Consider the following 14,039-nt stretch of genomic DNA (forward strand, 5'->3'; position numbering starts at 1 on the left):
TTCCCTTCAGAGTTTTCCGAAAATTTTCCGATTTTTCTGGCCGCAACATTGGTGTATGGCCAGAAACGAATGCAACAAAACAATTCGGCGTCAATTCGGACAATTCCTTCCTTGGGTTCTGCGCTCACCAACACATTTGGCTATCCATTTTTATTTATATAGATTTCAATCAGTTATTCAACTCTAGTTGATAAATATAGTTTATTACATCAAAACACATTTTTCGCACATAGCTTAATAGCATCTTTTATTCAAAAACAAAATTAGTTATGTTGGTAAACATTTAATTTTTTTAAAATATTTATCAATTCCATCTTGTTAATACTTAGTACATTTAGAATGTTTACAAGAAATCTTGAGGATTTTTAGTTGATCGGCCATTCATGATGAGTTTTTAAGTACAGGTCGGACTCGATTGTATACAGACTTGGATATATATGATTCGATTATAAACAATGTTGGACTCGATTATATTTATATGAATTTTTTTTATATATATTTTAAATATGTTTCGTTTGAGCAATTCCAAATGAAATCGACAAATGACAAAACATGAGTATTTTTGATTCGAATGAAAGTTTGTATTCCGTTTGGAGAAAATATGAGTTTTCCTCAGCATTTGGGAGTTTTTTGACTCAAGTACAACTTTTGAAAAGGGCGTATCGATTCCAGTAAGAGAAATCTTTGATAACTTATATCTCAAAAACTATGAGTCTGTTACTGTTTCGTTACCTAGGCTCTAGTTTATATGTAGAATCATAAGAATAATAAGTTCTGAAAAACAAATATATATATATATATATATATATATATATATATATATATATATATATATATATATATACATGTATAGTAGGAAAACATTTAGTACAACACAACACACACACATGCCTTCTGAAAGCTGCAGTCCCTGATCCACGAAAAGAACATCGAAAAGAGAATATAGCTGGTTAAAGAGGAAGAAAGTTATGATAAGCTACTTGGTGGGACGAATTGAAAAATTCTGTGATTTTCCTGGTTGAGTTCAGTGCTAGAAGCACTAAATTAAAAAGTGTATTGTTATATGCCACTTTGTATAAAAGCGTACTCTAGAACAATAGTGTGTCTCAGGATTATTTGAATCAGGTATGATTATAAAGAGACCCAGGAAATAACTAAACCAGGTAACAGGCAGAATAGCCAGTAGCCTCATATTTTCCTGTTTGATAGGACCCGTAATTTTATCCATTGGAAAGCTCCAGTAAACCACACGTGCAAGATTCCTCGCTTATAACGCCGAATGCTGACAACCAAGTTTGCTAAAACTGGTCCGCAGCAAAGCTTTGGCGATCGTGCCACCGTCAACCCGAGAAGAGCTTAACCGTCAGGACATCGAGATCCCACCACCGCGTTCATCAGCAGCAGCAGCAGCAAACGGCCGGCCATCCCGACACATTACACACCCACACAGCAGCCATTGTATAATAGGTAACAATAAAAGTAAAAAGAAATACTTACCTGTTTTATATAGGTGATAATCCGGGCCCTCGACATGCTAAATCACCTCGATCACGAGGAACGCCGACCCTGAGAGCTACAGGCCTCAAGCTCGAGCTAGCCACGAGAAAAGAGGCCTTGAGAGCCCAACCTCAACGATCCCCGAGGCTCAGACCAGGGATCGAGGTTTAAAGGGAGGTATATATTAAATATATATATATATATATATATATATATATATATATTTAATATTTTTTATTTTTTTTGCATATTAAATAGAAGTCATGTAGAAAATTTAAAAAATAAGTACAAGATGGTGAAACTATTTTTGACGAACTTTGTCAAACATCGATTTTTTATGAATTGTCGAAACTTCGAATTTTTGTATGTATCATTTTTAGTCACGAATTATGATTACTTATGTGATTTAAAATAAAAAAGCTTTTCATCAATCTCCTTCTAAATGCATCCATTCTCGAGATATTTGAAAAACCATTTCTAATTTATTGTCTTTTTCAATTTTGGTTTTTTAAATTTATATACGTATTTTTTAATTTTTTTTTTTAACTTTTTAATAAAATGGAAGACATGTAGAAAATTTTAAAAATGAGTCATCATGGTAAAACTATTTTTGACGAACTTTGTGGAACATCGAATTTTTATGAATTTTCGAAACTTGGAATTTTTGTATGTTAACAATCATTTTTAGGCACAAACTATGAATGCTGATGTGATTTAAAACGAAAAAGCTCTCTATCAAAATCCTTCCAAATGCAGCCATTCTCGAGACATTCAAAAATATTTCTAATTTATTGTCTTTTTTATAGTCAATAGGCTCTTATAATATGTTTGTCGGGTTATACCGCCATGTTCATGAAATTTTATGAATTTGGTTATAATGTTCAACAACTTTTCTGAATACATCATTATGGTAAAACTATATGTTTAGGAGTTACGTTGAAAAGCATTTGAAGACACGTGGGTTAATACAAAACGTAGCGATTAGCACCTTTTGATATCCAGATTGAAATCTTTCTCATCAGCGTAGTGCATACGACTTATAGCCAAGATTTTTGGCCATTACTCGCCGGATTGAGAAGTCCGAACACCCGATTTCCCGAGCCACGTTCGACCTCGCTGTATTCCTTTGATTAATTTTTTCCGTTCAGCGGTATTGGAACGGCACTTGTTTTTCTTCCGGGTAGGTGCGTATGATAATTTATTACATTTCCAAGCCATATTACATTAAATCTCTATATATATAAAAATGTTGTGTTCGTTTGTGTACGCGTCAAAAACTTGAAAAATACAAAACCGATTGAGCTCAAAGTTGGATGCAATATACATTTCACTCCGAGGAATGTTGTTACGGCATAAAAAATTGAAAAAAATGGAGAAAAATTATCTTCTATATGGCTATAGTACGTTTCTGAAATTGAGCTTCTTATGAAAATCAACCATTTCGTATTCTATGTGATGGAAACATCTTTTTTTCAAGTGTTTGACAAAATCATGAACTGAAATTGTGTTTCGGAATGATTTAAAATTTATCGATTTCGCTCATCCATCTCTATCTCTATATATATAATATATAAAAATGTTGTGTTTGTTTGTGTACGCGTCAAAAACTCGAAGAATAATTTAAAAAAATGAAAATTCTACTCTACCATGCAACCACAATGTGCCACAGCAAAGCGTGGCAGGGTACAGCTAGTACAATATAATATAATGAACATGACACTTTTACCGACCGAGCTATCTCCTTTACGCTAGCTCCGGCGCGCAATAAAACAACGAAGACTCTCTTGTTTCGACATCTTTACGCTGACTCAACTCTGTTTGTTTACATCTGACACTCAACAGTATAAGCTTTCTAGCGCCAGATATATCTGAACCTATTTCCGCAAGCATGAGAAAAGGCTATTTGTAAAATTACTGCAAAAATTCATCACGCACCCTGTACATAGTAAATTCATAAATCATTTCAAACAATATTACTTTAGAAAAAAAATAAAACTACACTAATATGCCGGAAGGTCTATTTTTGCTTATGTATATGTATCTATATTTATGAAAAATCTCCTCGACGGTGCTATTTTTGTCTCATTATGATATTGGTAAAAAGGAAAAAATAAGGGTAATAAGCTAAGTATGTAGTTGCATCGAAACTATGTACGAAAATCAAATTATAAATTAAAAACATGATACACAACAAACAAAAAACAAGAGAATTCCAGCTAATACAGCTGAGATATTTCTATAAAGAATGCATACCTCAGCCTTCCATAACTGGTCACTCCACTCTTCTGTTGGCCATTGATTATCAAATATACTTGCTGTAATGTTAGAAGCAATCTCATCATATTGTTTCGACATTGTGAAGAAATTTTTGAATAATGATCCAAACAGGATTGTTTAGGTTATTGTTATTCTTCTTAATATAGTTCTCTGAACAGCCCACACCATTTGTCAATCTGTATCTCTTTCGAACCGCACAGCTCTCGTTACAGGGTAACTTCGATATAATGTACATTTTACTTCCAAAATTGTACGTTGTATCGAATTGTACGTTATATCGAAGCATAATAAAGAATTCAGAAACGTAGCTTATATTACTTTATTGTGTTGCTATTTGAGTATGGTTGATTAACAAATTCAACTAGAAGACGAAGCTAGCCTTTCTCATGATGTTTCTCCTTGTAAGGTTGATTAAATATTGATTCATTTAGAAGCCGGAATCACAAAACTGTTTTATTTCGGGATTGGTTAAAGGTACAAAACAAGCTTTAGTGTCAAAATACAGATAATTATTTTTTTCTTCAGAAAAAAAACATTCAAAAAAATTATTCCTTTGGACTTTGAAAATGTGTACGTTATATCGAGGTTAAATGTACGTTATTGTAACGTTATTTCGAGGGTACGTTATATCAAAGTTTCCCTGTACTTGCATATTTTGGAACTTACCAATCGAATTATGTCTATATATGTTTAAGATGTTTATTTTGCGAACCTCGATTATACGTGAGCGGATGAACCGCGGTGCGACGTTTTTAAGTTTCTTGCAGAGCCCAACTTGCGATTAAATTATTAAATGAAGATCAAGCTTAATTTGTAGATAACTTTTACATGATCTAGCAATGTTTGTTTCCAATTGAAGACGAATTGATGACAAAAACACATGACAAAGTCATATTATAGGGGTTTTGCAAAAAACTGCAGTACAAACCATCCGCACTATAAATTAATAAAAAGTATAGTATAAACAGTAGATTATTATGGTTATGATTTTATTAAATGATTTTAAATGTAACTTCATATCCTATAGTTACATTTAGGTGCATATTCTATTAAATTCCCTCTAAAAATCCTACTCAATTCGAGCGAGAAAAGTGTCACCCATATCTGGGTGACGGGGCGTCGAAAATGTTAAAAAGGAGTCCAAAAGATGATTGATGCAAAATTAGAGAAAATATAATGGGTGGTATTCAGGACACGACCGCATTGTTGATGTAGGACTTCGAATGTTCATCGCTCCGAATATTATTTGAAAATTAGCTCTACAGAATAAACTCTGAAAAATGGGAATGCTTCCAACTTCCGTCAATTCAAACACTTTACGGATGAGGGAATCGTAACGTATATCATATCAGACAAATTTTAGAGAAAATCCCATTCGATTGGTTGCAAACATGAAAATCGATTGGTGCAAACAAAAATGATTGCTGTTAAGAACGTTTTATAAAAGCGTGACATCTTCGAAGAAAGACATAGTGCTACCTCAAAATTTCGAAATATTTTTTGATCGTACTATGATACGAACCTCTAACGAAATGTGTTTCGAAACGCTCAATATAAAATGATGAATACTATTTTTATCACATTTGTTCGCTTATTTAGGCTCACTAGTGTTTTAGCAGTAACAGAGTCGGCTTTAATCATTTACATGTTACATGTTTCTAGTATCTATAAATTGTAAACCACACTAGCCATTTAGGCGTAAGAGTATTTCTTCTGTTCTTCTGTTGTTCAGTAGACCGGACAGCGGAGACAATTGATATGATAATTGTGTTAATAATATCATAACAGCCCGATGTTTTTATTGTTACAAGCAGAGATTGCACAAGGATGGAAAGAGCCCAGGATTCCGACCATGAGTCGATCTCCATCGCTGATGATTGTTGTATGGACGTAGTTATTCTATAATAACACAAAGATGATCAAAGATGAGACCCTGAGTTTAGAACTCACGATCGATCGCTTAGTAAGCGAGCGCGACCAATGTGTTTAAGAAGACCCTCTGATGAATACGATTGAAATAGATAAAATCCATCCTCAAAGACAATATTTATAATTCTTGGATTTATTTCATTTTTTTGCTTTGCGATATTGTGGAATCGGAAATTTTGATAGAGGGTCGAAGGCGAAAAAAGAATCAAAATTTGCAAGTACATAATATCGCGATAATTCAAAGAAGAATTTACGTTACGTTGGCATTTGATCAATTCACGAAGAGAAGACGCCATTTCGTTGGCCGTTGTACAGCTTTTCGAGAGAAATTTTATCGAAAATGTACAGATATGTAGAATGGATTAGGAATCAACAGATATCATCAATCAATCACCGTATTCGCCTGATACGACTTCGCCTGATTTTCGTATGTTCACAAACCTCAAATTATCACTTCGAGGAAACCGTATTTAAGACTGAAAGACTCTCGCCTGACAAATACTTAACCTTTCGGAAGATTCATCCGTAGAATGTGACTTCCAATGAATGAATCGATAACTGAATTGTAAAAACCGAGGCCCACAAATTCTCACCGCGGAACGATTGCTAACTGATAACTTTCGTTTTCACTTCAGCACCGTGTTACTCTTGGCCCATGCCGTGATATTTATTCGACTTGCCACCTTGAGAGGGGCTCCCAGTTGAGGAAAAAGTTCAACCGCTTGGAGGCGCACGATGAAAGTGAAGGTTTGGAAGCTGCATGCACGCTAGCTACCCTGCTGGAAAGAGCCATCCGATCCGGATTACAGCCCGTCTGCAAACAGCAGCAGCAGCTGTAATCATCCCGCGGCATTATGAGCAAATGGAACCACTCTCCCATCTCTGAAAACAGCAGGCGGCAGCTTGTTCCGTCTGTGGCTGCTGCTGCTGTTGCTGTAAATGAAGTAATCATCGGTGTAAATGTTATTTTGGTCGTGTATATTATGCCCCCCGAAGCAGAAGCTGCCCCAAAGGGGAAGGTAACGTTTCCAGGAGTGTGATTAGAGGGTGGGAAAGTTGTTTGTGCTGACATTATTAACTATTGTTGGGTTAGAATTTACGGTCGTGGCGAAAGTACTTCAAGAGTAGCGAGAAGAAATTCATTTTCTACTATTATATTCCATATCTATGAATAAATCAGCTTATGTGTTTTATGTTTTGTTTCCTTTCAGTTTTATCGTCGTACTTCACCAACTTCTCCACAAAAGGTATGTAATGCTATTTTCTTATAAGACAACACATCAAACATAGACAAACACTTGAAAATGACACTGTTATTGAACTGATCAATACCAAAGCATATTCCGATCCTTACATGCGATTCCCCGCAATCAAATTAATTCTCATCAGTTTCGATTCCCATCGTGGCGACATTCGCCCAAACTCAATTCCCACATACTTCAACAGACTTTCCATTCGCTTTGCTCTCATTTGACTAAGTAAAACGTAATCATCAAAGCATAAAAGCACGTATCATGTGGGTATGTGCGGGTATTCTGTTCACCGAAGAAAATACAATCTACGATATACAATCCAATTAGCGCGGCACCGACGGTAACAAAGATGATGAGCATAGCAAATCTTTGACAACTTTCATCGCCATCGTCATCGTCGTGGAGAGTGATTAAAGTGATGCTGACACCGATCGACGGTGTGTCCGCTGGAAACAGTAGAGAAGAGGAAGCCATCCAAGATTATGAGATGCAAATCGGAATCAAATTGATCCACTGACACTAAAACCCCATTTCCAGAGTGGGGAACTTTTTTTCTCCTGCGTTTCCTGCGAGAGTAGAGTTGAAGAGCTTGCTATCTTTCGATGACTTAGCATATGATAGCTCTTCCCATATCTCTCGGTTCGGTTCGAGTGTATGTGGCAGCAGCAGAGATTACCGTGGAGAGGTTTTTGACCGGCTTGACATCCCACGGTGATGTGGTTGCGGCACACTTCTTGGCGGCATCCAATGACCGGCTTTGCCTGTGTCTGCTAAGCTGGCAGAATTGGCCACATTTTCGCGGTCATGATCGTCTTCAACGCGCGCATGCGCAGCGCCACGACAAGGTTGGGATTTGCATATTGAAGACATCTTTTATGCTGCACCGGTCATCATTGGCTGTGCTTTATGGGAGGCGCTAAGTTTCACCGCGAAGACGTTAAGAAATTGGTGTCAAGCACACTGGTTGTTGGATAAACAGTGGGAGGAGATAATGCGATAACTGAAACGCTGCTAAAAAGCCACATTTTTCTTTCAAAAATGTTCTCACAACCGGAAGAAAGCATAGTATTATGTTTGCTTCCGGTTGTGAGAACATTTTTGAAAGAAAAATGTGGCTTTTTAGCAGCGTTCATTTCCCTCGATGCCTAATTCAGCGCAAGAGGTCAAGGATTTGACCACTGTCATACAGTGGAATTGCAGAAGCATCATCCCTAAACTAGACCAATTTAAATTTTTAGTTCACAGTTCTAATTGTGATGTATTTTCTCTCTGTGAAACATGGCTTTGTTCAGCCGACGAGCTGAATTTTCACGATTTCGACATTATTCGCCTAGATCGTAACGACTCGTTTGGTGGCGTACTATTGGGGATCAAAAAACGTCACTCCTTCTATAGAGTCACTATCCCATCGATTACAGGCATTGAAGTTTTCGCTTGCCAGATACAAATCAATGGCAAAGAACTCTGCATTGCTTCGATATATATTCCTCCCAGGACTACGGTAGGCCGCCATCAGTTCTTTGATATTATCGAGGCATTGCCGGAGCCGCGGTTAATCTTAGGTGACCTCAACTCCCATGGAACAGCATGGGGGTCACTCTACGATGACAACCATGCCACGTTGATTTATGATCTGTGCGACAACTTCAACATGACAGTTTTAAATACTGGGGAAGCAACTAGGATAGCCAACCCTCCTGCACGGGCAAGCATGCTAGACATATCTCTCTGCTCTTCTTCATAATCCCTGGATTGCACATGGAAGGTAATCCAAGATCCCCACGGTAGTGATCACCTACCAATAATTTTATCGATCGCCAATGAATCAAAATCTAGTGAGTCAGTCGATATTGCGTATGACCTCACGAAGAATATTGACTGGAGAAAATTTGCAGAATTAATATCTGAAGCAATCATTTCGATGCATGAACTTCCTCCCCTTGAAGAGTATAATTTTATATCAAGTTTGATTTACGATAGCGCACTTCAAGCTCAAAAGAAACGTGTACCGGCTACCACTTTCCGACGTCGTCCTCCAACACTTTGGTGGGACAGGGAGTGTTCAAAGGTCTACCTTGAAAAATCATCCGCTTTCAAAAAATTCAGGAAAACTGGATTAGTGGAATGGTTTCGAAAGTACCAAGCTCTAGAAGCCAAACTAAAAGGTCTGATTAAAGCAAAAAAGCGTGGATATTGGCGGAAATTCGTCAATGGTTTGTCAAGGGAGACCGCTATGAGTACTCTTTGGAATACGGCTAGGAGAATGCGTGGCTGGAACCATACCAATGAAAGTGAGGAATACTCTGACCGTTGGATTTTCAAATTTGCAAGGAAGGTTTGTCCCGATTCTGTTCCTGCACAAAGCGTCGTACGCGATATTCCGCTCCAATGCGATTATGAGAATTTTTCGATGGTAGAATTCTCAATTGCCCTCCTCTCATGTAACAATTCAGCTCCGGGGTCGGACAAGATTAAATTCAACTTGTTGAAGAATCTTCCCGACTTGGCAAAACAGCGTTTGCTGAACTTGTTCAACAAGTTTCTGGAGCTGTATATTGTCCCGGATGACTGGAGACAAGTGAGAGTGATAGCCATACGAAAACCCAACAAGCCGGCTTGCGATCATAACTCGTATAGGCCGATTGCAATGTTATCCTGTATTCGTAAATTGTTAGAGAAAATGATTCTACTTCTGTCGTATTTGCTGTCAAATACGCAGTTTGGCTTCCGCCGAGGTAAAGGGACGAATGATTGTCTCGCGCTGCTATCTTCTGAAATCCAAATCGCATTTGCTCGCAAAGAACAAATGGCTTCCGTTTTTCTCGATATCAAAGGGGCATTTGATTCAGTTTCCATGGAAATTCTCTCAGAGAAGCTTCATAATCGTGGACTTTCACCAATTCTGAATAATTTGCTGTACAATTTACTGTCAGAAAAGCACATGAATTTCTCTCATGGCAACTCAAAATCTTCTCGTTACAGTTTTATGGGCCTACCGCAAGGCTCCTGCCTAAGCCCCCTCTTGTACAGTTTTTACGTCAATAATATGGATGATTGTCTAACTAGAGACTGCACGCTGAGACAACTTGCAGACGATGGAGTTATTTCCATCACGGGTACTAATCCCGTCGTGCTGCAAAAGTCGTTGCAAGATACCCTGAACAATCTGTTCACGTGGGCCCTCAAGCTGGGTATCGAATTCTCTACGGAGAAAACTGAAATGGTCGTTTTTTCTAGGAAGCACGAACCCGCCCAATTCCAGCTTCACCTATCCGACAAAACGATCCAACACTCTATGTTTTTCAAATACCTGGGTGTATATTTTGATTCTAAGTGTACCTGGGGGAGACACATTGCGTATTTGAAACAGAAATGCCAGCAAAGAATCAATTTTCTCCAAACAATAACCGGAACATGGTGGGGTGCCCATCCAGGAGACCTCATTCAGTTGTACAAAACAACGATATTGTCAGTGTTAGAATATGGCAGTTTTTGCTTCCGATCAGCTGCCAGGATTCATATTCTCAAGCTGGAGAGGATACAATATCGTTGCTTGCGTATAGTCATGGGGTGTTTGCATTCGACACATACGATGAGTCTCGAAGTTTTGGCAGGAGTACACCCGCTTACTCTTCGGTTCACAGAATTATCCTACAGATTTCTCATCCGTTGCAAGATCATGAATCCATTGGTGATTGATAACTTCGAAAATCTACTCCAACTGACTCCTCAGTCAAGTTTTATGTCTTTATACCATGAGTACCTTACCCATGAAGTGCACCCTTCTCCAGGCATCTCCAACCAAGTTTGCTTCCCATACTTTTGCAATTCCTCTGTCAATTTTGATCTGTCCATGCGACAAAACATCCATGGAATACCAGATCACCTACGCTCCAATGTTATTCCGTCGATATTTTCGGAAAAATATGGGAAAGTTGGATCTGATAAAATGTTCTTTACTGACGGTTCATACATAAACGGGTCCACTGGCTTCGGCATCTTCAATGAAAATTACAGTGCCTCTTTCAAACTCAAAGATCCTTGTTCCGTGTATGTCGCAGAAATGGGTGCGATATACTATGCTCTAGGGATCATTGAAACACTGCCCATCGACCATTATTTTATTTTTTTCAGACAGTCTCAGCTCAATAGAGGCAATCCGCTCAATGAAAGTTGATAAACGCTCATCTTATTTCCTAACAAGAATAAGACATCTATTGAGTGTTTTGGTCGAAAAATTATTCAAGATTACCTTAGCATGCGTTCCCTCTCATTGCTCGATTCCGGGGAATGAGAAAGCGGACTCGCTAGCTAAGGTGGGCGCTTCAGAAGGCACACTTTTTGAAAGGCAAATTGCTTATAACGAATTTTTTCACATTCCTCGTCAGGACACACTCGTTAGTTGGCAGCGCATGTGGAGTGAAGATGAGTTTGGTCGTTGGTTACACACGATTATCTCTAAGGTCTCGACGAGTGCATGGTTCAAGGGATTGAATTTAGGTCGTGATTTCATTCGCGTGATATCTCGGCTTATGTCCAATCACTACAACCTAAACGCGCATCTCTATCGCATTGGGCTCGCAGCAAACAATCTTTGTGATTGTGGCGATGGCTACCACGACATCGAGCATGTTGTCTGGTCGTGTATCCGGTTCCATGCTGCTCGCTCTCAGCTCTCTAGAGCACTGAGAGCACAAGGCAGACAATCGGATATCCCCGTCCGGGATATCTTAGGTAGCCGTGATCTTGATCTTCTGCTTCATCTATACCTGTTCCTCAGAAACGCCAATGTCATCGTTTAATGATGTTTCCTTCGTTGTGTCCCCGTTTCATATCCCTCCTATCCGATCGATAAACTTTTACTTAGTCGCGGCAATACATACACACACTCTTTACAGATGCACGGGCCAAAGGTTGTGCAGTCCACTGATCATTCAACAAGAGCCAAAGGTTGTACCGCTCATGACAACTCTACACGAACTGATGATTGCGCCGGCTAGTGACCATTCTATCCTGGATTCCTCGAGTCGAGAAAGACGCATCACGCTAGATATGGGGTACAGACTAGGGGGCGTTGCTGATTAATGGTCAGCTGCATCCCAATAGGAAGTATATCGTGTCGGGCACACGTACAGAGCATCGAAGACTGCGACATACTAATTATGAGAACACTTGTAATACTAACCTCGAGTCAACCGCGAGTAATCGGTTACATATTACTAACATAGTTTAAGCAAACATTGTCAAAATATTGAACTCCCGGCCCCGTTAGGCTGACGCCATATGAGCCTTAATAAAATATATATTTTGGATAAAAAAAAAATGCGATAACTTTGGTTTTTGAAAGGTTTTACCTTCACACTAGCTTCCATACAATTACATATTGGGTTCATTTGTTTTCCCTCAATGGACTTATCAGCTATTGAATTTTTTTTCACATTCAACTTCACACTCGAGTCCCCTTGTTTGATGGTAAGGTAAGGCTAATAATTTCAAACACATTTTACGATATTTGTCTCATTTTCAATTTTTGTGAACTTACCCGTCAATGTTGAAATTAAAGACATAGTTCTACGTCAAAAATGCATATCATTCGAAATTGAAGCATTTTTTCGCTTCCACATTTGTTTGTGTCGTCAGCTCATGCATAAATTTAACCGCGTTTGTCATACAAAAATAATGCTCGCGATGCATTTTATTATCCCTGATTCCCTGACCCCATAAAGACAAAAAAATCATAAAGTTATTATTTTGCAAGTGGTGCAATTTGCACAGCAAACCGAATAGACAAAAATAATGAACCCTAAAGAGCTCATGCGGTCATCGTGCAATCGATACTCATCCACGTGCAATAAATCATACGATACCGCGCGGTTCCGTCTGGCAGGCTGCCCGAGGAAACATCCGCCACCAGCGGGGCTACCAACAAAGTGATAGCGCTTCACACCACACCACACCAAACATGGACGGCATGGGAAATTCTCTATGTCAATTGTCTTAACCCCCCGCCGACTGGTTGGCTGATTGTATTGAAACAGTAAGAAAGGATGCGATCCGGTGTTTTCTTTTTCTTCGCTGGCTTTCTTTTCAGCCATTGTTTCGGTGAATGTGACTGTGAAAGATAGCAGTCAACCGGAAGGCGATTTTATGGTGGGGTGTGTTCTAGCGGAATGTTTGATGAATGAATCACTTGCCATTCGGGCTAAGAGTTTTTTCCAAAAATATTTTTCTGGGTGGTACGTTATAATAATTGTTAGTTTTGTGCTCATAAATTGAACCAACCGAGTCGAGAAACAGTAAAGATACTTTTTAACGTTCCATTAGATTTCTGTACATATGTCTGCGGCACGTGAAATGATAATTTTAATAATTTTCAAACAGACTTCATAGTGAAACGAAGTACAAAACCTAATCTACACTCAACAAAAAAAAACAGAGGAGCCTTCACCTCTCCTTCGATATTTTTATTAACTTTGGAAGACTGTAACTTCATTCTAACAATGACAATCATGAGTTAAAAAATAAAACTAACTTTATTCTGATGAGAGCGAGACTCTTCGTTTATTGAACACTAAAAAGGGACTGATTTATATTTTAGCTTATTGCGCTATTTATGTTCATGCTAGAATCATACAAAGTTTACCTGGCTCCAGCATTATCTTACTCTGTATTATTCTTATCCGTTCATGATGTTTATACCTGTTTATGATTTTATGGCGGGGAAATTCCGCTTATGGGTTTTATGGCAGGGAAATTCTAGGGTCCGGATTTTATGAAGATTAGTCTTTTCGGGATGAATGTTGGTGTTCGTAGTTGGTGGAATGGGACAGTACCGATTACTGAAATGTGTATTAACTCATGACAATAAAATTTAGATCATTTTAATGCTGCAGCTACTAGTTTTGGAATATCTAGCTTCAAATTTTCGTGTTGTGGTGTGTAGTCGAACAAGACTATCGAAGAAGAGACGAAATCGTTTTTTTACTCTGATTTTTTCCCAAAGCTTTTGTAGATAAAAACAATATTTTTGCAATCAAACCAACCATTTTCTGTTTAAATTGGTAAAAACGTAATAAACGGACC

General features: G+C 38.3%; 1 protein-coding gene across 1 annotated transcript in view; it reads left to right on the forward strand.

The window, feature by feature from the left end:
* Window positions 1-14,039, forward strand: part of LOC129764438 (uncharacterized protein DDB_G0283697) — a 342,339-nt gene that overhangs the window by 122,295 nt on the left and 206,005 nt on the right. The window contains exon 3 of the mRNA XM_055763512.1: window positions 6,915-6,950. The gene's annotated coding sequence lies outside the window, so the exon portion shown is untranslated. The remainder of the gene's footprint in view (window positions 1-6,914; window positions 6,951-14,039) is intronic.

This window comes from Toxorhynchites rutilus, chromosome 2 (genome assembly GCF_029784135.1).
Source record: "Toxorhynchites rutilus septentrionalis strain SRP chromosome 2, ASM2978413v1, whole genome shotgun sequence".
Lineage (NCBI taxonomy): Eukaryota > Metazoa > Arthropoda > Insecta > Diptera > Culicidae > Toxorhynchites > Toxorhynchites rutilus.